The sequence below is a fragment of the Vulpes lagopus genome, chromosome 5, assembly GCF_018345385.1.
Source record: "Vulpes lagopus strain Blue_001 chromosome 5, ASM1834538v1, whole genome shotgun sequence".
Taxonomy (NCBI): Eukaryota; Metazoa; Chordata; class Mammalia; order Carnivora; family Canidae; genus Vulpes; species Vulpes lagopus.
Window position 1 is genome coordinate 52678692 of NC_054828.1, and position 26188 is coordinate 52704879.

Below are 26188 nucleotides of genomic sequence, written 5' to 3' on the forward strand. Positions count from 1 at the left end.
AGCCCAAAGTAGGCGCTTAACCGACTGAGCCACACTGGGGCCCTTTGAGAAAAATTTTAAATTACCAAATTACTTGACTAGAGGAAAAAAGTAATAGTTTTAGTAAAATGTGTATAGCAGTAGTAGAAGTAATATTCTGGGGTCTCCTCTTAAATGCAAACTGCCCAGGGAAGTAAGTGCTAGTGAGTTCCTTCCTCAGTTGCCTTTTGTTTTGTTTTGTTTTTAAAGATGTTATTTATTTATTCATGAGAGACTCCGGGAGAGGCAGAGACAGGGGCCAGGGAGACGCAGGCTCCCTGCGGGGAGCCCGACGCGGGACTCGATCCCAGGACCCGGGGTCACGCCCTGGGCCAGGGCAGTCGCTCCACCACCGAGCCCCCCGGGCGTCCCCTTGGTTGCCTTTGCGACAGCAGCTGGGTCTTTGGGACGGGGCTGGACGAAGAGTGCTGGGAGCGGAGAAGGTGCTAGCACCGCCCCTGCCTGGCAGCCCAGCTTGGCCGGAGGCCGGCTCGCCAGGCTGCCCGGGCTGCCACAACGTCCCTGCTTGCCTCCACGCGCCGTGGCGCCCTCTCAGTCCCCGGCCCGGCGGGGTGGGCCGGGGATGCTCCTGCTAACCCGGCTCCGCCCCACGGCAGCCACCGCCTCCCCTGCCGTCCCCTCCTCACGCCCCCTGCCCCCCATCTTCGGCCCGGCCTGGAGTCCTACGGGGACACAGCACCTCTCCCCGCACCCAGCCTCTTCCCGAGCCCCTGGCGCGCAAGCCTCGGCCTGAGTCCGGAATGGGATAGAGAAGGGGTGCGAGGGAGGGCGCGGGCAGGGCGGAGGGACGGCCTGGCTCTGGGCCCCGGCGTCGGACTCAAGGCGAGAGACCTACCGTTTGTACCTCACGCTGCCTGCGGCCCAAACGAATGTCTAACACGCACAAGCACTGCTGTGTCTCTAATCTGGGAACTGGAGGAGTTCAAGTTAAAGCGGCTTATGTGTGTTCCTCCGTCTATACCAGCTTGTGAGCACTCGCATGATCTCCAGCAACAGACACTAGAAGCGCCACCACTACAGTGCGTGTGTGTGTGCGTGTGTGCACACGTGTTGGGGGTGGAAACCCACTGAACATTATAATAATGATAGAAAAGGTGATCTCCCTCAGGACGGGGATGAGCGATGTGACCACGCTGCTGTGGTCAACTCGTGAGGTTGTCGGGGGAGGAGGAGGAAGGAGCCACAAAAGAAAGTGGAGTTTAAATGGAAAAGGTTTAAACTCCACTTGGTGGACCCCGCAATGATTTAGGCTTCGACTGACCCAGCCCTTCACAGCCACTAGGGCAGGTGCTTCAGGGGACTCCCAACCTTGGCCAAAGCCTCAGGAGTGGGATGGGATGGGAGGGGGAGGACAGACACTCACGGCGACCCACAACTTCCACGGCCCACCCGGGTCTGGAGCAGCCAGCCGGTCCAGATAACAGAAAACTGATGCTGCAATGACACTGGCCACACCCAAGGCCGGGACACTTGACTGGCATGTTCAAGCACATTCAGGACAGGATGGGTCGGCACGACTTGAAATCTGGGCCACACCAGATGTTTGGTGGTCCTTAGCAAAGTCGCCTCTGGAGGAGAATGTAGATAGGAATCCCCAACAGAGAACTGAAAACCTAAAGGGTTAAAAGCAGGGGTGCCCAAGGCCCGGGCACCTCCTAGTCCAGAGGGTATTACGACTTGAAAGGCCCTAAGGAAGGTCCCCCACACCCTCCACCTACCTAGTGAAATTATGCCTAAGATCCCGGACCAGAGCTCGCTTCCTTTCACTGTGCTTCCACCTGTCCTGGGGGACGCCAGGCCTCGGCTGCTCTCAGCTGCGGGCACTTCCACCCCAGCTCAGACGAAGACTCCGAGCAGTGCGACGGAGGTCACGATCGGGACACCACGTTCTGATACTGCCCTCAACGGTTCCACTGCTGGCCCAGACTCGGGTCTCTGTCCCTCACCCCACCAAACCCATCTGGGTTCAGTACCCGGGAACAGCAAGCTGCTCCTTCAAAATACCCACGGCTCCCTGCCCACGGGGAGCTGGCATGGGCTCTCGGGAGGCTCGGGGCTGGCGGCGGTTAACTGGACGCCTCCCTCTGCAGCTGCCTCCGTGTCCAGGACGGGGTGACGGGCTTGGGAGCTGACACGGGAGGAGGCCTGCTGTATTGTGGTGCCATCTGTCAGGCCCGAGAAGTCCCCCTCCCAAAAATATCCCCCTATACACCTGGCACCTAAAATTTCACTGGAGGGCCCAAATGAGGAAAATGGAGTAAAAGTTACTCAACAGGTTCCCAGAAAAACACAAAGGTCTCTTGGGGGGGGGGGGGGTGAGTGAGAAGCCGCGGGAGAACAGGGAATGGCAGCCCAGGAATTCCCAGAGGAGGACGCAGTGAGGGCAACCCGGGGGGAAGAGGGCTGAAGAGGGTCGGCAGCATCGATAACAAAAGTGCGTTTTCACGGCAAATAGTTTTTAATCACATCAAAATCGATCCCGTCCCCCTTAGTGGCTTTGCCCAGCAGAGGCAGGCACGCACCGGGACGGGCAGGCTCCCTCCCCGAGGCGGCCAAGGAAGCGCGGGCAGCCCCTGGGGCCCAGAACGGCGGGAAAGAGCACAGTCAACTGCGGGCTGGCTTGCGGGTCACACGACAGGATCTCGCTGCTTCGAGTCACGTAATCCCTTCTCCCTCCTCCTGGGCTCTCCCTCTCCTCCTTTCCCCTCTCTGCTCTGTTTTGATTTGGTTAAAATAGATGCAAACTCTGGTCTTTTCTATTTTTAATACCTAGCCATTACATAATCCGCAACGTAATTGCTGACTTGAAAAACTATTGGCAAGAGCAGAAAATCCCCAGAGTTTTAAACAGGAAAAGGATTATTACAGCACAAAAGCCTCTGGCAGTTTTACTGACTGGTAAACCGTCTGCAATCGTCACTTGCCAGTGAAGTCACATGGGCCCTGGGAAACACTGTCCCCACCTCAGGGAAAACAGGCTGGGGGCAGGGACCGGAGCCTCGGCGGGCAGCAGGCTGCGGTGTGTCCCGCGGGGCTGGGGGTGTGGGGGGGATGCCCCGAGCTCCCGCTGGGCCCGACGCTGCAGGTCACCGGCCCTCCCCAGGCCACCTCTGAACTGCTTTTGTTCCTTGCTGGAGAGTGAAGTCCTCCGCATCTGAATCCCTCATCAGCTTCCCGGGCCCTGGGACGGCCTCCCACACACTCGGGGCAAGCCTGGGTGAGGGTGCACTATCCCGGTCGATATATGATTTTATTAGGACACAGGAGCAAGGAAGGCTGCTGTTCATCACGGAGACCCGACCCACCACTCTGCTCTCCACATAGGAGGCCAACCACCATGCTACTTAATTCTTCAGTAAAATGAGCCAGTGAAAATATAATGACTAAAGATTTGGTAAAGGGCTGAAGGGGAGCAGATTTTGCCATCCTAAAATATGTCTCTTTGGCATAAGGATTTTTCTGAGCTGAAAGCAATCAAAACGTAGCAAATTTAGGAAAAGCCCTTTACCGTCCCTCTCAACTATCTAAATTTACATTGGAAGGGGGCCTATACCAGGACACTATTACCAGAAATACCTTTTTACCTAAGATAGGTACCTGCACAAAAGGGCAACCTTTGTTTCCTAAACAGCTCTTGTGAATGGCCTTCCTTCCCTTTGTAACCCCAGACCCCCCCTTTCCTTAGCTCACGATGTTATATAAAACTGCAATTCTTTGCCCTTTGAGCTTCGTATTTTTATGGGGTTCCCATATATAGGAAATTTATTTTTCTCCTGCTAATTATTAGACCAGCCAAAGAACCTAGGAAAGAAGAAGGGAACATTTTCCCACCCTCCAGATTTCACAACCAAATCAAAATTATCTCATTAAGAGGCACCTGGGGGACTCAGTGGTTTGGCACCTGCCTTTGGTACAGGGTATGATCCTGGAGTCCTGGGATCAAGTTCCACATTGGGTTCCCTGCACGGAGCCTGCTTCTCCCTCTGCCTGTGTCTCTGCCTCTCTCTGTGTGTCTCTCATGAATAAATAAAATCTTAAAAAAAAAAATGAAATGTCCAGGGTGAAGCCAGCATACAGCATGGTTGGATCCAGGTACTCCAAAGATGCCACCTCACAGCTCAGCTTTCCCTTGTGGGGCTTCAGCACTCCCCCTCGGGTGGTAGGATGACCACTAGAAGCCTCAAAGTTATGCACATCCTACAGGCTTGGCAGACCCAGATCCCATGGGGGAAAAAATGAGAATTCACTCCTTACTAGTTCCCAAAAAAGTCCAAAGTCCTAATTGGCCCGAATTTGAGACCATACCCACGTCAACTGCTGTTTTCTGATTGGCAGTCATGTGTCCTCCATCATGTCTGCCCAGGGATGAACCTGACCCCACCAGAACCCAGTCTAAAAACAGAGAAGGAGGGGACACCTGGGTGGCTCAGTGGTTTAGCGCCTGCCTTCAGCCCAGGGCGTGATCTGGGGATCCTGGGATCTAGTTCCGCATCGGGCTCCCTGCAGGGAAACTGCTTCTCTGTCTGCCTGTGTCTCCGCCTCTGTGTCTCATGAATAAATAAATAAAATATTAAAAAAAACAAAACAGAGAAGGACATGGCCCCCCAAAGGAAATCAATATGCTCTCATTTAAGAAGAGAAAGTGCATGCTGGGCAGTCAAAGCCCATCAATCACTACTGTCCTCAAAATACGGAATCACAGTGGATTTTAAGACTACATACCATATGCTCTTCCATCAGTTTGGTCTTCCTCCCTAAGAAGTGAGCAAGAGTTCTCGTTTAGTGTGACACTGGCTGGATTTGCCCTGGACCTACTCCAGCTGCTCAGACCTTGGCTTCTTGCTCTAAGACACTTATTGGAGGCTTAATATTTGCTTAACTACTCACTCAGAGCAGTCTCCAAGTCCCAGTACTTTGTGGAAGACTTTTCTGCCGCCCTTCAACTCCCAAATGATATGCCCTACTCAGTGCTGGTGTGGCCGGCAAAGCTGCAGTCCTCTTGCTCTTTGACCGGCATCATAGGGTCTGCGTAAATTGTAGGGAGGGAAGGGAGTAACAAGCCCTTTGTTGGGAAGTTCTGCCTCCCTTTTGGAATCTGAACTGAAAATGGCTTCCATTGGGCAGAAAGAGGAATACCAGGGTAGTTCCTGGAACATCTAACAAACAGACTCCATAAGAAGGATCCTGGGGAAGGACCAAGGCTAACCATTCTAGGAGTTACACAGCAAGCACTAGAGCAATCAGAGGTCAGCTACAACCATTCTGTCTATGTGCATGTTTTAAAATCCACCTAGATGCCCCCCTCCAATGAACCTCCCATAATTTCTGCAAATTCCCAGCAGCTAATGCTCTTAACAGTCCCTTTAGGCTCTGATTGCAGCTCCTGCTGGATTTTTTATCTCACTCACTGAGGCTGATCTCTTCCTTCCGATCTGAGCTGTCCCAGAGGTGTGACTCAGCTCCTTTTTTCCATGCTTTACCAAAAAGAAAAAAATACAGATACATAAACTAACTCAAAACACTGTCCTCATCAGACTTTCCTCACTTTCTCTGTCAAGAGACAGAGGGGCTTTATATTGTTAGCACGCTTCATGGCGCCTTCACCCTCTCCAGACATGGCTCATACTTGGGAAAGATCTCCCTTTTGCTCAGAAAACCCAATTCCCCTTTATATTACTCAGAGCAACTTAGCTCTCTAACCCCCTTCTTCCTGATATCCAGTGACCCACACCTGGAGTCAGCCCCACTGTGAACTACCCACTCCAGGCTCCACACCTGACCAATACTGAGCAACAAGAGGAAGTTGTGAACTTCACTCTCACCATCACCCATCACCATTCTGTAGTGAGAAGAGAATGGAATGTTCTCCCCCCTACGAATACGAATTCGGCCATCCCTCTTTTTTTTTTTTTTTTTTTCCGGCCATCCCTCTTTTGAACAGTATTTGCTGGAGTCAATTTTGGTTTTAAATAGGTTTCTATTATACCACTCCATGTAACTCTCCAGCTCACGGAAAAGCCTGTGTTGCAAGGTCGAAACAATCCCCATACACCCATACTGGTGTCCGCTGACACTGGTAATGTAATTTAGAAAAGCAGTGCTTCTGTCCCAAAAGCCCTGGTCTTTCTTTGAAAGACAAAGAGGTTTTTGGGCTTGTGCCACCCTATGATTGGAAGTCCTGTTATTTCCAGGCTAGAGTTCTAGATCCTCAAATTCCAGGGAAACAGGCAAAACTAAGGCGTCTGCTTCAAGGTCTTCTTTCACCCAGGTTGGTGAGGGACGGAGACCAAGATTAAAACCAGCTGAGACGCTTCTGAGGCCAATCAGGTAATTTTCCTTTTTCTTCCAAGGGAAGGAGCAAGCAAAGCCTTCTGAGCAGAGGTCTCAGCTCCTTCCACTACAGCACAGGCAGGAAGGCAGAGTCTCTACAAGGCTGTGAATACCAAAGTGCAGCAAATCCTAGGAAAAAAAGAATTCTGAGCTTTGAATTCCTTTGTTCTTCACACCAAGAAGTGCAACTGCAGATACCATGGCCCAGGAGCCTCCTTCAGGAATCCTTTCAGTTTATGGGAAGGGAAGAGTAGTGAGAAGTCTCTAACTTCTTCTCAGAGGCTAAGATTTATACTGGATCAATCTTTTACATAAGGGGAAGACAAAAGTTAACATTTCACTCTTTAATGTAACTAGAAGAAAACAAGCTTAAATCCTTTAATAAAATTTAAAACAGAATACATTCCAAATCAAATAGGAATGTTGTTTAAAAAATAAATGGGGAAAAAAATAAAATAAATGGGAACATTCTATTCCTGCATTTGCACCTTTCACTGATACAGAAAGTTAACGTCAAAGTTCTCACAGCTGGGGTGCCTGAATGGCTCAGCTGGTTAAGCATCCGACTCTTCATTTCAGCTCTGATCATGATTTCAGGGTTGTGAGATGGAGCCCCTCATGGAGCCCCACACTAGGCATGGAGCCTGCTTGAGTCTCTCTCTCTCTATCCCTCACTCCACTCTCTCTCTCTCAAAAAAAAAAAAAAGGTTTTCACAGCCATACAGTGTTTCATGGTACCTTATTCGTGGATATTTACCAATACAGTGAACATTCCCATCCAGAGAAGTCTGTTCATTCCTTAAACGAAATAACAGTTTCATTTGGAATGGATGAAATGGATAAGTTTTTTTTTTTTTTTAATAAAATTACAATTTGCCCTGTTGTGTCTCACGTATTGTATTCTCCACTCATTTTCTATTGGGTTTGCCTTTTCCTTATTGATTTATAGAAATCCTTTACAGATTTTAGATATTAATTCATCACCTATTACATATATTGCAAAAATTTTCTTCCATTCTAGTGGCTGTCTTCTAACTTTGTTTATAATGACTTTTGCCAGACAGAAGTTTTTCATTCTAATTGTGGCAAAACCAGTTAAAAACGATTCAGAAAGTACTGACATGAGAAGAGCACACCCCGAGCTCTAAGCCACATAGCCTCTTGTGCTGTGGGCCACACAATCTTACTCAGGTTCCTGTGATGAAATGGCTGGTTAGGCAATCATTTTCTGAGTTATTCACATCTGGCCAGGGTAGTGGTGTCAATGAGTCAAGTACGGAAGGAGCAAAAAGTAAAGACTTTGTTTCCAGCTATTTGGAGGCTCTTTCTTAAACATTTGCAATCATGTATTAACAATGTCAAAAGAATCCTCAACCATTAAAAATCTAAAAACATCTTTATAAACAATAATCTGAGTATTTCCAGATTCTTTCAAACTCTGTGGGCCTTAGGGCATTATTTGCTGTCACTGTAAAAGGCAAAATAAATTCTAGACTCTACAGGAATAGAAAGGCCCAAGAGTCTATTGCCTCCTAGAGTTTTAAGGAAGAAACCTTCAGTTTCCCTTCAGCCTCTCACAGATTAGCACCGACTCAATCTGAGCCTGAACAGTTCAAAAAAACCTCATGGCCAAATGGGATTTCCCTGCAAAGAGTACTTAGTCCCTATTCCTGCAAACTCTGCCTAAAGGCCCAGTACTTTGTGGAGCTTGTCCCACTTGGCCAGAGCACCCCGCCTCTCCCCACTCCACAGTATTTAGGCGTGCAGTGCAGAAAGCGGGCCTAAAAGACAGTTCTGGCCTCCTTCCCCCTAGCTGGAACCTGGCACTCCCTGAAGAACTTGGTTCTGGGAAATGAATTTTCTGCCATAAAATTCTTCTTCAGTACCCAGTGGTACCAAGAGGAAAAACAGATGGTCCGTCTCAATGTGGCTTCAAAGCCATTATTCCTATTACCTTACAAAAAAATCCTTCCTTTGCCGAAGTCTATACTAAACAACCACACTCCTCTTCACTGCTGTCACCTACTGACCTCTTGGTCAAGACCTTTTGTCCCTTGATCGCAGTCTGCCTTTAAACAGAAAGTCAGACCTTTTGCCTGATCACAATCTCCTATATCCTTCAATATTTCTACATCTCCTTGTCTTTACTTTTACACCTATTTTACTTTTACTACCTATTATACATCAGATAATTCTAATCAATCTAATCGACTAATTAAATCAGGCCCCTTAAAGAGCTTCTACTGTCATTTTGCTAACTTAATATAAGGCTTTTTTCACACAGTGGATTTAATAAAGTTGCATTCAGTCACTCACATCCTATAATTTGAGTTTTCACTTAACTGAGCTTTGCGAAGTTTCAAATACTCAGGGATTACCATGTCGTTTTGGGGTCAGTCCGAAAGGACTAAGGTGAAAGTTAGGTAGGAATTACCCAATTCAAGGGTTGTGAGCAAGGCATTCAAGGGGAAGGAATGCATTTTTCCACTCCTCCACCTAAAAAATACCCCAAGAAATGCTCCTCTCAGAGGGACTGAGACTTCCTCCTGTACAATGTCTGCTCCCCTCTCCCTCAATTCCTTCCAGATAATCTGAATGTTAGATCAACAAAGACACAGCTTTGCCCTTGATGGACCTCCCAAAGTTTGCTCATATCTGAAACAAGGAAGTTTGCCTAGAATATCTCAAGTTTTGTTTTGTTTTTGTTTTTGTTTTCAGTAGGCTCCACATGTAGACCCTGAGATCAAGACCTAAGCTGAAACCAAGAGTTGGATGCTTAACCAATTGAACCACCCAGGTGCCCCTCAAAAGTTTTTTGATGTAAATAACTGCGCATTATTTATAGTGTGAAAATCAACTTTTATTTTGAAAAGCAGGTTCAATGTTTAAAGAAACCCAGTGGTAAATCCTTTTGATATACTGAAGAATCTTCATATCCCACCACTACCAACGTAACTGTTAGATCATCTGCATGAAACCAATAATTCTCCTAAAGCAGGACACAGAGATTGGTATCAGGAGCTTCTTCCAAAACCCTGCCAATCCTGCCCCCCCCACGCCATCCGAAAAAGGCAGTCCTTAAATCCCTACTGAGGCAGAATTACGGGCTTAGAGGACTGTGCTAAGGGTACAAAGGTGGCCAGGAACGCATGCCAGGAAACACAGGGCAGGGCCAGGTGACAGGCTCCAGTCCCTCTGGAGCCAGAGGCAGAACCTCCCAGTTTGCTTTACCCTCACAGAGGGTGTAATTTCCAGTAGGGCTAAAAATCGCCGGTGGCACAGTGCCAGAGGGCAGGGCCAGGCTGGGTAAGCAAAAGCCAGCGATGAGCCAGAGAGCCTCCTGATTTAGAATCCAAGCAGTAGAGAAGGGTGGTAGAGAGCCTCCTACAGAGGACTTAAAAAGTAGCTGCCCTCTTTGGGCACGATCCAGGTTGCCAATAGGAAATCTCTTGCCTCCATGGGCCTCCTCACTTGTTCCAGAGACTTTCTCAGCATCAAGGACATCAAGTGACTGGGACTCAAGTGACACCAGCTTACTGATTTTGGAAACATCCCTCCTCTGTGGAGTCACCAGCTCATAGAGCAGAAACTTCCCATGGTACTTGGAGGAAACAAGTACCTAACAAGTACCTCCCTCCCTAATATAAAATCCAGGTGATGAGTCTAGTCCCCAAACCACCCAAGTCAAACTACAGTACAAAGCTGTGGGAAGATTGTTCTGTACAGCTCAACATGCCGCAGAGATAAGGATTCCTTCAGTCCTTCGCTTACTCACTCATTCATTCCACTGCAGCTTTCTGATGGCCCACTAGGCTCCACGCACTGGGCAGCAACCATGCCTTGCAGAATTCTCAGCAGACACCAGTCTAGCAATTCCCCACAACCTCTCTCTAAAGTGGACCCTGCTGGTTCAGAATTTCTGACAGGAAATAACTGCTTTTTATGTTTATACTATCAGAATGGCTTAGCCAAAATATTCAATTGCATAAATATGATTGTCAGTTGGAAAACTGAAGTAACTTGAGATTTCTGACTTTCTACCGACTAAAGTAGGTCCCCTTAGGATCTCTACTAGTTAGTGCATACACATGTAAGTGAATTAATATGTGATTCCAGAAGTAAGCAAACTTAATGTCCACAAAAAAAATTTTTTTCCATGTCATTAAATGAGACAAGCCCTTCCCTCATGGGTTGAAGTCAATATGCTTCTACTGTATTGCTTTCAAAAGAATGAAGTCAGAATTCAATAAACTACTGAGCCACCAAACTAACTCTGCTATAACCAAACTAGCCAACCTTATTTCCAAAACACCTCAAGCTATTTCTGAACGGATTCGGATTTTTTTTTTTCTCCCTTAAACTAATAAAACATCCCACATTCTCTGGTTTAGAGGAATGTCAGGACCTACAAGGGCCAGAGGACAGGACAGTGACTGTGAGGAGCACTGTATCTTCCCTGGCCCTTTTCTTCCTTCCACTTCTTCACTGTGATATTCCTAGCTCCAGGCTGCCACTTTTGCTCTAGCCTTCCCTCCTCAGAAAATTCACCTCATGGAGAAATGAGAAATGGAATTTGAGGCCTAAATACCTGAGTTTGAGTCCTAATCCTACTCTCTGAGATTCAGTGCCCACATGAAAGAAAAAAAAAATGCATAGTATACAGGACTGTTAGCCAGGTCACTGTACAATGGCGTTCATAAACTGCACAGGGATCTTTAAATAACGTTGTGGCTGTTGTTTCATTACAGTGATTACTGTCCACTCTTACTGCTCCTCAAGCTCTACTCTCAGGTTCCAGTTGAGACCACTGCTACACACTCCTCTCCAGGGTCTGTCAAGACTACCACCAGGAATGGGAGGACCGAGATAAGACCATCCCTCTCCTAAACATCTCAAGGGTGTCAACTCTAGAGTCCCACGCTTACTTACTGCCTCTACTTCAGAAGTACCTTTTCCTCTAAATGGGAATCCCCAGTCTATAGAATATTTCCTTTTGGATGTAGCTCTGGCCCTTCAAATTTAACTCCAAGACGCAAATTTCTCTCCCCTTTCTAGAGGACTAGTTCTCCTTTCCAGTTACCCTCTTTCTGTCATAATGAGTAATTTTCCAACTTCACAGTGTAGACACACACCTTGGCATAATATAACTGTGGTTTTGGCCCACCTACCACCATCAAGTCAGAATCTATTTTTTTTTAAGATTTTATTTTTCAGGGCAGCCCGGGTGGCTCAGTGGTTTAGCGCTTCCTTTGGCCCAGGGCCTGATCCTGGAGACGCGGGATCGAGTCCCACGTCGGGCTCCCTGCATGGAGCCTGCTTCTCCCTCTGCCTGTGTCTCTGCCTCTCTCTCTCTGTGTGTGTGTCTCATGAATAGATACAATCTTAAAAAAAAAAAAAAAAAAATTTGTTTTTCAAATAATCTCTACCCAACATGGGGTTCAAACTTACAACCTTGAGATCAAGAGTCATGTGCCAACCAGGTGCCTCTCCTATTTTTTTAAATCCCTTTTTTTTCTTTATCAGAAAAGATAATTTTGGTTAACATTGTGTTATATGATATTTTTAAGATTTATTTATTTGAGTGGGGAAGTACAAAGGGAGAAAATCTTCAAACAGGCTTCTCTCTGAGCTCAGAGCCTGAACAGCATTTGATCCCGACCCATGAGATCATGACCTGAGCTAAAACCAAGAGTTGGATGCTGAACCAAATGAGCCACCCAGATGCCCCTGATGTATGATTTTATAATATATATACATAGTTGAGATGCCTGGGTGGCTCAGTGGTTGAGCGTCTGCCTTCAGCTCAGGGCGTGATCCTGGGGTCAAGGATCGAGTCCCACATCGGGCTCCTTGTGGGGAGCCTGCTTCTCCCTCTGCCTGTGTCTCTGTGCCTCTCATGAATAAATAAATAAAATATTTTAAAAATAATAATAAATATATACACACACATACACACACAGCTCTGGTGGTATTTATTTCAACTGAAACAAATTCATATGCTATATATTTTTTTCATTTTATATTACAGCCATCTTTCTGTGTCAGTAATTATAGATCTACTTCATTTATCATTGTACGAACTTAACAGTTTATTTGGCCAATCCCCTATTGATGGTCATTTTGATCGCTTTACCAATTCAATAGTAATAAATATATCTCTGTACACTTTCCCTGGGCATAAATACCTAGAAATCAGATTGGTGGATTAAGAATGTGTGTACTTCAGGGGTGCCTGGGTGGCTCAATTAAGCGTCTGACTTGGCTCAGGTCATGATCTCAGGGTCCTGGGATGGAGCCCTCTATCAGGCTCCCTGCTCAGTGGGGAGTCTGCTTCTCTCCCCCCGCCCCGCCTGCCCCCCTTCATGCTCTCTCTAATAAGAATTTTTTAAAAAGAAAATAACTTTTTTTAGTATACTTATTATTTTAGTTTTTATATTAAAAACCTTTAATCGGGGGATCCCTGGGTGGCGCAGCGGTTTAGCGCCTGCCTTTGTCCCAGGGCGCGATCCTGGAGACCTGGGATCGAATCCCACGTCAGGCTCCCGGTGCATGGAGCCTGCTTCTCCCTCTGCCTGTGTCTCTGCCTCTCTCTCTCTCTGTGACTATCATAAATTAAAAAAAAAATAAAAAAAAAATAAAAACCTTTAATCCATCTATAATATATTTTGCTAGAAGGTGACAGGAATTTTTTTTTTTAATTAGTTAAGACATTCATTCTAATCACTATCCTTGGGACGCCTGGGTGGCTCAGTGGTGGAGCGTCTGCCTTCAGCTCAGGGCATGACCCTGGGGTTCCAAGATTGAGCCCCACATCGGGCCCACCATAGGGAGCTTGCTTCTCCCTCTGCCTGTGTCTCTGCCTCTCTCTCTGTGTCTCTCATGAATAAGTAATATCTTTAAAAAAAAAAAAAGAAAAGAAAAAAAGAAACCCCAACACTATGCTTTCCACTAAAAGCTAGATCTGTTTCTGGACTTTCTAATCAATCTTGAGCTCTGCTCACCAACAAAAATTCTTATTTCCAGATAGAATATTTTTTTTTCATTGCCCATAAGAGGTTTTATGCAGACTGCTGCCTATATACACATTGTTCTCCTAGCCTGGAACATCCTCTTACCTTCCCTCCACAGATTCTTCAAAGCAAAACCATTTCTGAGGTAAGTAGTAAATGCTAAAAAAAAAAAAAAAGATTTAATTTAAATTTTTAAAAAAAGGTAGTAGTAAATGCTGGGGTGCCTGGGTGGCTCAGTTGGCAGAGCATGCAACTCCTAATCTCAGGGTCATGAGTTCATGCCCCATATTGGGTGTAGAGTTAACTTTAAAAAAAGAAATAGTAAATGCTACTTAAAACAAGAAATGTGTTTTTTAAAAAATATTTATTTATGTTTTAGAGAAAGAGAGTGAGCAGGAGGGGGAGTGGGAGGAGAGAGAATTTCAAGCAGACTTCACATTGAGCATGTAGCCTGACACAGGACTCAGTCTCACAACCCTGAGATCATGACCTGCAATCTTGACCTGAGCTGAAACCAAGAGTCAGATACTTACCTGACTGTGCCACCCAGGTGTCCCACACAAGAAATGCTTTCAAAGGAGAGAAATAACATAAAAGAACACATCAGAGGTTCTAAAAATACTTTGTGTGGCTAAAGTGGATGAATTTTTACTCAGCAGAACCATTTCAGTGGGCTTTGGACATATGGAGGTAAGTTTGGAAGACAGAGTAGAATTCAACTGCTTTGCATAACAGAGGAAGTAGTATCAGGAATATTTAGTGGCAATAGAGTTAGGAAAGTTTGCAGAGGAATGATTGTAAGAGACCAAAGCCATAGGCACATGGGTGATATACATAGTGATGAATCTCTAATGGAGATATAGACAAAAAAATACTTTAAGGGATAGGGATAGCCAGTATTAGAATTCAAGTTGCTGCTTTCGGGCAATGTAAAACACTCTCCATTATCCTAAATCTTTAATAAAGTCTGCTATACATATACAGGCTTTAGCTGGGAGATATTTGAGCTCTACATCTGGGTGAATGTGGATGGAAACAGAGACAGCATGCTTGAGACAGTAAGACCATCTATAATCTGAACTAATTTAGTGGAAGCAAGAGCTCAAAATTAGAATGACCATAAATACATGAGCTCCTAGGAATTTGAAGAATCTGGGTGAAGGAATCAGACTCTACAATCTGTAGAATGACACTTTGAGCCAAATTTTTAGGGGAAAAGATGGTTCCAGCTAACTAATGGGTTACATTAAGATACTCAATCTTCAGAAGCTTTTAAAAAGGACCAAACTTGGGACACCTGGGTGGCTCAGGGTGTGATCCCGCTCTGGGGATCAAGTTCCACAGCAGGCTCCCTGTGAAGAGCCTGCTTCTGTCTCTGCCTGTGTCTCTCATGAATAAATAAATAAAATCTTAAAAAAAAAAAAAAAAAAGGAGGACCAAACTGGGGCACCTGGTGGCTCAGTAGTTGAGCCTTTGGCTCATGTCGTGATCCTGGGGTCCGGGGATCAAGTCCGGCATCAGGCTCCATGCAGGATGTATGCTTTTCCCTCTGCCTGTGTTGTGTCTCTGCCTTTTTCTCTGTGTCTCGAATGAATGAATGAATGAATGAGTAAATAAATAAATATGTAAATCTTTAAAAAGGACCAAACTACATGAGGTTCAGTGGTGATTTACAGAAGAGACCAGTGGGGGAGGTACCAGTTACTCTGCTTGCACAAGAAATAATCTGAAGATTTTACCCCATTCCTTCCTCACTCCACATACTCCCATCGGGGTGTTCTAGTCCCTACCTTACTTAGTGTGTCCTTAGTCAACAATCATCTCTTCCATGAAACTTTCTCCCAAGGTTTTAGCTCTCAGGTGATTCCTTTCCAAAACTTCCATTTTACCTAGAATCTGAACCTCGGTGTAACCTTTAATTGTCCTTTTTTTCCTATTTGTTAACTTCTCTATTAAGTTCAACTAGAGATGCCTTGCAGACAAGGACCCCAGCGAGAGAGAAAGAGAAAGTGAACACATGCACAAGTGAGACAGGGAGGGAGAGAGGAAGGGACATTCTAAACATCTTACATTACATTCAGAGCCTACTTAATTCCTGGTGGGGAAACAGGGAAGACAATGATGCAGAAGCAAGCCTACTAATGACCCTGGAGGATTATAGAAAGTTACAGTTATCACACCTATAGCTACATATACAGCTATCACAGCTACAGCATACATATAGTTTTATATGCCAATACTTATAGATACCTACAGAAGGACCAAATAACTGGCTCTACTGAAGATCTCTAAATGACGATTACAAGCCCTCTTCTGACATTCCTGTGAGCTCACTCTCTGATCTTCAGTTAAAACCATAGCATTTCAGGGGATCCCTGGGCCGGGGGTGGGGGGTGGTGTAGCTCAGTGGTTCAGCACCTGCCTTCGGCCCAGGCTGTGATCCTGGAGTCCTGGGATCGAGTCGCAGGATTGAGTCCTGCATTGGGCTCCCCACGGAGAGCCTGCTTCTCCCTCTGCCTGTGTCTCTGCCTCTCTCTCTCATGAATAAATAAATAAAATCTTAAAAAAAAACAAAAACAAAACATAGCATTTCAGAGGAAGTGGCAGAAATGGACAGGGACCCTAGACCAAGGCCCCTAGGGTGGGGCCTATGGGTAGAAGATGCTAACTGTTGGATGAACGTCATATCTAAGCGTGAGATCAAAGCTAAACCTGTGTATATAGTCTGTTTCATGATTAGGTCATCCAACTCTGTTAAAGACTGGCCAACCAAAGATCTCACTCATGATAGTAAAAACACATACATACAACAGGATCTCAAAAGGACCTAAAATTTCTTAATCAGAAGTCTTAGTTGGAGATTTCTGTCTGCTTCAAGTGGTCTTTTCGAGGCTATCCCGGTAGAGAACGGCATACAAAGGAAATAACTAGTTTCCTCTTTGGTTGGTTACCAGTTCTGCCAGCTAGAGCTCCAGGCACCTGGTCACCCTCACTGTCAGATTTAAATGCTCTCCACCCGCAAGACTGCCCTGCCTATAGTGCATGCGTTTATCTCCACTGAAAAGTTGAAAAAAGTAATCATCTAGACTACCCCTGAGCTATAAGAGAGGGATTTCATAGGGAAAGTACAAAGTTTACAATGTCATAATCATTCCATAAAAAATGAGCTCCATCCCAGTTAGCACTGATCTCGTATGTGAAGTCAAAATCCTGAACTAGCAATAAGACTTGAAACTGATGCTGAGATGATTACTCCCAGAGTGAGACGGAAGGGGTGCTCAGGAGTGCTGGAGAAATCCTAGAAGAGGTCAAACCTGGGGAAAGAAGCCTCAGAGAAGCTTTCCTTGGATCCAGAAGCTGATGACATCACCCTACTCAGTACTTCCTTTCTTCCTGTTTTAACTGGAAGAGGAAGAAGATCCAAATGTGGGAGAAAGAATGTAGAATCCCTACCTCCTCCCCACCTTACACATACACTCCAGATCACAGCTGTCCTTACACAGATGCCATACAGTTAAGCAGTCAAACACATGATGTGATTCCAGCAGAAAGACTGGTAAATACTAGGTGCTCAGTAGGCATGTGCTGAATGAAGAGGACCAAGAGAGATTTCCTACCCCCAAATAATGTTTTTTCACTGACTGTCACATTACCTTCACCTGGAATTCCTCAGCTTGAGATCTACTCCTTTAGGATAAAGCCTCATACTTTCCAAAACTGTGCTCCACCAAACACCATACTCCATGAGATTTAAATATCACTTCAAAAAAAAATAATGGTTCTCAGGACACCTGGGTGATTGTCTGCCTCCAGCTCAGGTCATGATCCCATGGGTCCCTCCCCACAAGCAGGGAACCCTCTTCTCCCTCTCCCTCTGCATGCCACTTCCCCTGCTTGTGCTTTCACACATGCTCGTTAAATAAATAAATAAATATTCTCTAGTTAACTAAGTTTGGAAAAGGTTATATTCTCTATCTCTCTTTTGAAGCTTTATAAATGCATATTAAAAGCTGTTTTTGAGGCAGAGGCAGTTGGAGAACTAGCATGAAATTCAGGACAGGGCCCAACTAAGCTAAGAAGCTTGTTCCAGAAGTACAGCTGAGCAGACTAGCATGACATCCAATTCGCCCAAAGAGTAGCAGGGAGAGTTCAGTGTGGTCAACAACTGGGAGATCTGTACATGGGTAAGACCCTACCTACCAAAGCCTAGATGTAAGGAAAGTCTCTAGTAGGGGGAATGGGTGGGCGGGTGGGAGGAATCTCTGGTATCAGAGAAGGGGCCTGGCCTGAGAGAGGCTGGAAAGCAAAAGCCCCAGCCCCTGGTGAGGGGTTGACAGCAGAGTTTTAGTCCTAGACAAGGCTAGGAGGTCCAAGCAGGGCAACTGGACAGAGTCTGATCCTTTTAGGGAAAAGCCAAAATAAAGGTGAGATGGTGGAGAGGCATAGTAATGGACAGAACTGTCCCTCACAGTACAGTACACCTATTCAAGAGTCCCTCCCTGCTGGGGGCACTGGCTCCCAAATCCTGGATTAGAAGACCTAGCTATTAAAAAAAAAAAAAAAAGAAGAAGAAGAAGAAGAAGAAGAAGAAGAAGAAGAAGAAGACCTAGCTATATCACTGGACCTTCTGTATGGGGCTATGGTGGTTGGGGAAAGATGAAGGGGTGTATTACACCCAGAAATTCACAGAGTTGTACTAATTCCAATAAAGAGGGCGGTCCAGACTCTGTCAAACTTCAGGAGGTGAGGGGTGGAGACCATTCCTAGGATATAGCCTTCTAGGGAAATGTGCTGGAAGGACCCCAGAAGCATGAATGAAACCAAAAGTCTGAGCCAAAACAAAATAGACTTAGGGTAAGAACGTGCACAGAGTAGAAGTTGAAGCCCAAAGGTGAAGGGCATCCATGAACTGAACTGAACTGAACTGAACTGAACTGAACTGTGAGGAGCTGGGAAAGGCACTCAGATTTTAGTTGCTTCTGTCAAAGACTCCCTGGCGGAGAACAGATGTGGGAGTTCAGATCACAGAGGCTGTTTGAAAGCACTGCTAGATGAAAGATGATGAACGGTCAACTAGAAAGGCTCTCTTTGGAGGAATTCAGGCCAAAAAAGCTGTAGATCTGAATCACAGGTGCCATGCTGCAGCCTCTAGATTAGCTATTTTGGCTCTACAAAGTTAGTGGGCAATGGGAATCGCACCTTTGCGTGGACACCCCAAATGCTTTGTCATTGCTTTTGACATGGCTTATTTTGCTTTCTGGTAAAGCCCTATCTCAGCACAGCACATTGGGAAATCAAGACCAGAAGCTGTCCGTGACCAGCGGCCTCTGAGGAAGTGCCCTGCCCATGTTGTCATCAGCAGCCTCTTTTGCGCCACCATTTTACATCACTTCTGGGAAGCTGCCTCCCACTTCCTAAGATCTCTGCCGGTCTTGTCTGAGGACATCACAGCAAACCGCAGACCCAAAGGTCCCACGCTCTTTCTTACAGTCTGCCTGTCAGCTGTTCTCCAGACAACATCATGTCTGAATACCCAGTATGCTCACGGGAAGTCTCTCCACCCAACACCCTCTCTTGGAATCATAAGCCTCCATATCCCCAATACCCTTAGCTGCTTGTTTTCTCAGTCAAAACTGTAAAGAAAACAAAGTGTTTCTTTAGGGACTCAACTTCTCTTTTCAGGGTCTTTATTTCAAACTCAATACTTCTCCTTCCTGTCCATGGCTAGGATGGAGTCCTGTCCATGACCAAGCCAGAGTGCCCTTTCCTCTCTGTCTCTGCCTGAGTCTAGTTCTCAGAAATCAATCACCTACACTCATTCATACCTCCACTTACACGACCAAAATGCTTCATAATCAAACCCCTTCCTGAAAAAATAAAATTAAATTTAACTCTTTTTTTTTTTTTTTTAAGATTTTATTTATTCATGACAAAGAGAGAGACAGCGAGAGAGAGACGCAGGCAGAGGGAGAAGCAGGCTCCATGCAGGGAGCCCAACGTCGGACCCGATCCCGGGTCCCCAGGATCACACCCCCAGGCCAAAGGCGGCGCTAAACCGCTGAGCCACCGGGACTGCCCAAAATTAAATTTAACTTGATTTAAAAAAAAAAAGAAAAAAAAAACCTTCCTGGAGTCTATTCATTTTTAATAGGGTCTCGAAGGCTTAAATCAAGGGAAATAAATTTCACTTGTAGAATTCCAACCACTAGCAAAGAGCCGACACAAGTCTTTGAGGGACAGGCACATTCTGGGTGCCCCTGAAATTACACCACTTGACAGTCCAGCCTTGGCTCTTCTTATTCCATCACCTGACACACTCAAGCTATCTCCTCTGCCAGCCCAGAGGCTAGGCTCCTCTGGCCCTGGGCCAGCACACAGTGCCATCTGGTCTCCCCTAGAAAGGCAAAGGAGAGACACCTCTTGTTTACTCAGTAATAATCCACTGTAATAGTCACATAACAGGTGTCACCAGCTCCAGTACACACAGTAAGAGCACACCACACCCTCACCTCTGCCCCTATCATGCCTTACTCTTTGGGACACATCAACAAATTTTATTTGGAGAATAAAATCTCCAAAGGGTCTCTTAAGCAGTAAACCAGAGTTACCAATATGTTTTGACACTTGTGGATTACACTGCAATGACAGCCTAGAAGTAAAGAACAAAGGCTTTTTAAAAATTCTCCCCTACAGCCAATTGGTATCCTTCCCACATATGTTGTTGCAGCATCTCTATATATAGAACCTAGCATTCTATAAACAGGATGCTCTGGCTAAACACGTCTCAACAAGTAAAACTGTGAGGTAGAGAAAGATGTCATCTCTCCATCTCCTCTTCTTTCCCTAATCTCGTCAGAGACAGAAGAGCTTGGGCTCTGGAACTGGACAGACCTAAGAAGAAACAAAACCTAGTTCAGCCTTTTATTAGCTGTCTGACCTTGGCAAGTTACATAACTTCTTTGACTTTCAGCTTGCCCATGTGCAAAAATGAAGATGATAATTCACTGTTTTGTATTATGATAATTAAACTTAGAAATATAAGAAAAGCATCTAATACATGGCTGGCTCTCCAGGGACAGGAGTTTGTTCTCCTTCATCTAGCTCATCATGCACCTGGTACCCTAAATGTTACTCTCTGCCTGTCCAAGGCCACAGTGTATACCCCACACAAACCTAGCCTTCTTTTCCTAAACCCTATCAAAGTTCCCATCCCTTAGAGGAACTGACCTAGGGGTACCTGAATGGCTCTGTCAGTTAAGCATCTGACTTTTGATTTTGGGTCAAGTTTTGACCTCAGGATCCTGGGATCAAGCCCCACATTAGGCTCCCTGTTCAAAGGGGAGTCTGCTGGGATCCCTGGGTGGTGCAGCGGTTTAGCGCCTGCCTTTGGCCCAGGGCGCGATCCTGGAGACCCGGGATCGAGTCCCACGTCGGGCTCCTGGTGCATGGAGCCTGCTTCTCCCTCTGCCTATGTCTCTGCCTCTCTCTCTCTCACTGTGTGCCTATCATAAATAAAATAAAAATAAAATAAAAAAAATAAAAAAAGGGGAGTCTGCTTATCTCCCTCCCCCTGCTTGTGCGTGCTCTCTCTCAATAAATAAATCTTTAAAAAGAAAAAATGAACTGATCTAATCACACAACTAAAAGGATAGTAATTTTGATAAAATTAATTCAAGTAAAATGTGGATGATGTTGCTGGGTTCCTATATCAATTCTGTAGGGGAGGGGGAGGATTTTTACATTTAAAAGAAGAGCTAGACTGGGCAGTCTGGTGGCTCAACAGTTTAGTGCCGCCTTCAGCCCAGGGCATGATCCTGGAGACCCCGGATCAAGTCCCATGTCGGGTTCCCAGCATGGAGCCTGTTTGTCTCTCTCTACCTCTCTCTCTGCTGGTGTCTCTGCCTCTCTCTTTCTCTGTTTCTCATGAATAAATAAATAAAATCTTTTTAAAAATAAATAAAAAGAAGAGCTAGAGGGGTGCCTGGCTAGCTCAGTAGGTGGAGCAGGTGACTCTTAATCTCAGGGTTGTAAGTTTGAGCCCCACTTTGGGTATAGAGATTACTGAAAATGATAAAAAAAAAATTTTAAGACTTTATGTGTTTATTAATGAGAGACGCAGAGAGAAGGAGAGGCAGAGAAAGACACAGGCAAAGAGAGAAGCAGGCTCCCCTCAGGGAGCCCAATGCGGGACTCGATCCCAGGACCCTGGGATCATGACCTGAGCGGAAGGCAGACGCTCAATCGCTAAGCCGAATAGGCATCCCAAAATCTTTTTTTTTTTTTAAGATTTTATTTATTTATTCATAAGAGACAGAGAGAGACAGAGAGAGAGAGAGAGAGAGAGAGAGAGAGAGAGGCAGATACACAGGCAGAGGAAGAAGCAGGCTCCATGCAGGGAGCCTGATGTGGGACTCAATCCCGGGTCTCCAGGATCATGCCCTGGGCTGAAGGCGGCACTAAACTGCTGAGCCACCTGGGCTGCCCCCCAAAATCTTTTAAACAATAAAAAAATAAGGGGACCTAGGTGCCTCAATGGGTAAAGCATCCAACTCCTGACTTCAGCGCAGGTCATCTCAGGGTCGTGAGATGGAGTTCTGTGTTCAGCATAGAATCCGCCTGAGATTCTCTCTCTGCCTTTCCTCTCACTCGCTCTCACTCTTGCTATACAAATAAAAAATTTTAAAAGAGCTAGAAATTCAAAGGAAAGGAAGGACATCTAGTGATAAGGTCTCCTAGATCACAGGGGACCAATGACAGCCTCTCTCTCTACAGGCAAGGCCCACATCACCCTTTATGCTAAACCATCAGAACTCTAAGATAGCATCTCAGATTGCCAAACATCACACCTCAAGCCAACAGGTCCAGAAAGAACTTGGGAGCCTTGGCTACCGCTTCTGCTCTGGCCAGCACACACCACTTCCTTAGCCAAGAAGTTACAGTGGTGCTTTTTTTCCTAGGAGGTTTCCAACACTATTTTAAGCTCTTTGAAATGAAGCAGCAACAGATTTGATTACAGTCACAGCCTTGGAATAGCCTGTAGGAGGCTTGAGCTCTACTTCCAGAATCATACCTTCCTTCTCTGAATGGTTTCAACAAAGCTAGATTAGTACAGGTGGCAGAGTAGGACTGCATCTGGACTTCTCAGTAATCCAGGAAGAAGGACGTCAGGGACATTTCTGGGCTTTCCACATGTCAGATCACAGAAGCAGATTATTACAACTAAAAACGGCCCAAGTATAATCACTTGGCACAATGTGCTATGCTGACTATAAATCACAATTCAGCATGGAAGTTCCCTAAGGTACTCTTTAGCAATGTGCATGTTCTACTTGACCTTCTTAGCAGGCCCCCAGGGAGCCCAGGGCATTTAGCCTAAGCTGGGGTCTCAGGAGCCATATACTCCTATGGGGTGAAAGGGACTGGCTGGCAATCTTACCAGATGGAATAAAGAGGAAATGAAGATGAAGTCCAAGGTGAGGAAAGGACTGGTCCAGTCAGAATTATCCAATAGCACATGCTTAGAGAACTAGGAAAGCTGAGACATAATAGCAAATGTTTTAAATTATATTTATCTAATTAGTCGCCAGGGTAAAAATCAGAATTTTACTGGATTTTCCTTATACTTTGCTGGATTTCCTTATACTTATTTTGTGTTAAATATTTTTGAAATACTACCAAGGGCTGAAAATATGAGAGACATCAGAATGTACTGCTTAGACCTCTAAAGTTCTTACTCTGGTCCTTGGCTTTAAGCAAGATGCAAGGAAAACCAGGATTACAAAGCTTTAAGGTTAGGGATGCCTGGGTGGCTCAGTAGTTGAGCGCCTCCCTTCTGCCCAGGGCATGACCCAGGGTCCCGAGACCGTGTCCCACATCGGGCTCCCTGCAGGAAGCCTGCTTCTCTCTCTGCCTGTGTCTCTGCCTCTCTCTGTGTCTCTCATGAATAAATACATAAAATCTTAAAAAAAAAAAAAACAACCCACAAAGCTTTAAGGTTAATATTCAATTCTTCATTCAATAGCATTTCTTAGGGGGCTAGGCAAGTATCAGGTCTTTGCTCAATCCTGGGATACAGCAGCAAACAAAACAAATATGAGTTCCTGGAGCTTACTCTAGTGAGAGTTGCTAAGAATAAGAGCAGGATTGGGCGCCTGGGTGGCTTAGTCAGTTGAGCATTGGACTCTTGGTTTCAGCTCAGGTCATGATCTCAGGGTCACAGGATCAATCCCTGCCTTAGGCTCCACGCTCAGCGCAGTCTACTTGTCCCTCGCCCTCTGCTCCTCCCCCTACTTGTGCCCTGTCTTGTTCTCAAAAATAAATAATAAATAAAATCTTACAAAAAAAAATAAAAGCAAAAGATTCATATTGGAAAACAGGCAAGATTCTGCAGCTAGCGATGGGACACAGAGGAAGGACACCCCTTCTGACATGCCAGCAGAAGAGGCCACGGGCAAACAAGGGGCTGTGTAGGGGGACGGGCTGGGTCAGACAACATCCTCATCCCTCTACTCACTTTGGCAGAGAAGAGGCCAGGTGACCAGGGCCCTCAGAACCAATGCAGTCATGATGCTCCTCCTGCTCTGCTCACAGCCATGAACTGTGATATGTGCTATGTGAGCTATGGGTGACATCCTGAGGCTGAAAACAAAACAAAACAAAACAAAACCCAAGACTTGAGTTGTCTCCTGACAGGAATTCTACGAAATATAGCAGGCCAGAAATGGGAAGCATAAAAACAACTGCCAGAAGAAGCTGAGTGACCCTGCCCACAACTATCACTCACATTTCTCTGACATTGCATGGAAATGAAAAATAAAAGCCTGACTTCACCTGGAGAAGTGGGGCCACGAAGTATCCTGCTGAAATAATCAGTCTACAGCCAGAGCCTCTGAGAGGAGTTTCTGATTCAGGGTGTGAAGTGGGTAAGAAGGGGGAAACGCTGCAGCCTGCTGTGTTAGAGAAGGAGCCATTCCAGCAACTGAGCACCAGCAGCAGCAGAGGTGTGACGGCATGGAAGGTGCGGAGCTGACAACAGCAACATCAGGAACTTCAGAGTAAGTGCCCAGCCCGCAGAGCAGTGGCCTAGAGACATCTCAAAGGGTCTGACCTCTCTGGGCCTTCTTCCTTACCTGAAAATGGAGATAATAAAAGAGTATGTGTTGGTTTCCTAAGGCTGCTGTAACAAAGATTACAAACTGGGTGGCTTCAAACAAAAGACATTTATTCTCTCACAGTTCTAGAGGCTAGAAGTCCAAAATCAAGGTTTCAGCAAGGCCATGCTCCCTGTGAAGGCTCCAGGGGAGAATCTTTCTTTGCCTCTTCCAGCTCTGGCGGTTGCCAGTAATTCTTGACATTCCTTGGTTTGTGGCAGCACGATTCCAATTTCTGCTCCCATCTTCATATGGATGTCTTCCCTCTGTGTATCTCCCTCTTCATATAAGAACATCAGTCACTGGATTAGGGCCCATCCTTTTTTTTTTTTTTTTAATTTTTATTTATTTATGATAGTCACACAGAGAGAGAGAGAGAGGCAGAGACAAAGGCAGAGGAAGAAGCAGGCTCCATGCACCGGGAGCCCAATGTGGGATTCGATCCCGGGTCTCCAGGATCGGGCCCTGGGCCAAAGGCAGGCGCTAAACTGCTGCGCCACCCAGGGATCCCAGATTAGGGCCCATCCTAATCTACTAAGACTTCATCTTAACTTGATTACATCGACAAGAATCCTATTTCCAAGTAAGATCACATTCATAGGTTCTGGGTGGACATGAATTTTTGGAAGGATACTATTTTTTTTTTTTTAAGTGGAAGGATACTATTCAACCCAGGACAGAGCACCAATCTCATAAAAACTTCATATATGTAAGGTGCTGGAAACAGTTGCGGGCACATAATACATGCCACGGAAGAGTCAGCTCCCCTTCTTCCACGTCTTTGGCAGGTGACAGCTGCCATGGGACATAAGAACGCTCTGTTATGTAGGAATTCCGCTCCCTCTGTCTTGAGTCAAGAGTTCCTAAAAGAGCTGATGAGGGCACAGGTAGACACAATGTGTTTGTTACCATTCAATACCCCAGATCAATACCCTACCAATAACTCAGGCTGGAGTGAGGAAATAGCCACTATAATCACTTCATTTGTTTTTCAAAAACACAGAATTTATCATTCCAAACAATGGACCCTTCAAAGCTGTCCTCAAACTAAGATCCATTTAGAAGGAGCCTCCAGAGAAAAGCCAGGGGAGAAGAGACACTAGCAAATGCAGCAGTTTCACTGCTTAGATAAGCTGTGAGTTTTGATTCCAAACTGCTTTACAGAGCATATTCACCCCACAGCTTAGCAACTGAATGACTGAGTCCAAACATGAAATTCATTCTCTGAAATGAGGATTTGCTATCTTTAGGATATCTTACTTTCAAATTAGAGGAGGGGAAAAAAGATTGAAGGCTCCCGCTCTTTCCTCTTTAATAAATAGGTCTAGGACAGTACCCAACTAAAAAGAAATAGAGCCAGATCTCAACTGCTATCCTTGTATCAAAATAAATTCCAGATGGATCCAAGACTAAAAGATTTAAACACACACACACCAAGTACTCAAAGAAAATGAATAACTATTTTTTATAATTTTGAGGTAGGGAAGCATGCCTTTTCTTTTTTTTTTTTTTAAGATTTTATTTATTTATTCATAGAAATAGAGAGAGAAAAAGAGAGGGGCAAAGGCAGAAGCAGGCTCCATGCAGGGAGCCCGACGTGGGACCCGATCCAGGGTCCCCAGGATCACACCCCAGGCTGCAGGCGGTGCTAAACTGCTG

General features: G+C 45.6%; 1 long non-coding RNA gene across 1 annotated transcript in view; it reads right to left on the minus strand.

Moving 5' to 3' along the window:
• Window positions 1-11691: 11691 nt before the first annotated feature.
• LOC121492040 overlaps window positions 11692-26188 on the minus strand; it is a 39901-nt gene continuing 25404 nt past the window's right edge. The window contains exons 5-9 of the long non-coding RNA XR_005988101.1: window positions 24612-24809; window positions 24210-24508; window positions 23893-24017; window positions 13485-13538; window positions 11692-11750 (exon numbers count right to left, since the gene is read on the minus strand). This is a non-coding gene — a long non-coding RNA (uncharacterized LOC121492040). The remainder of the gene's footprint in view (window positions 11751-13484; window positions 13539-23892; window positions 24018-24209; window positions 24509-24611; window positions 24810-26188) is intronic.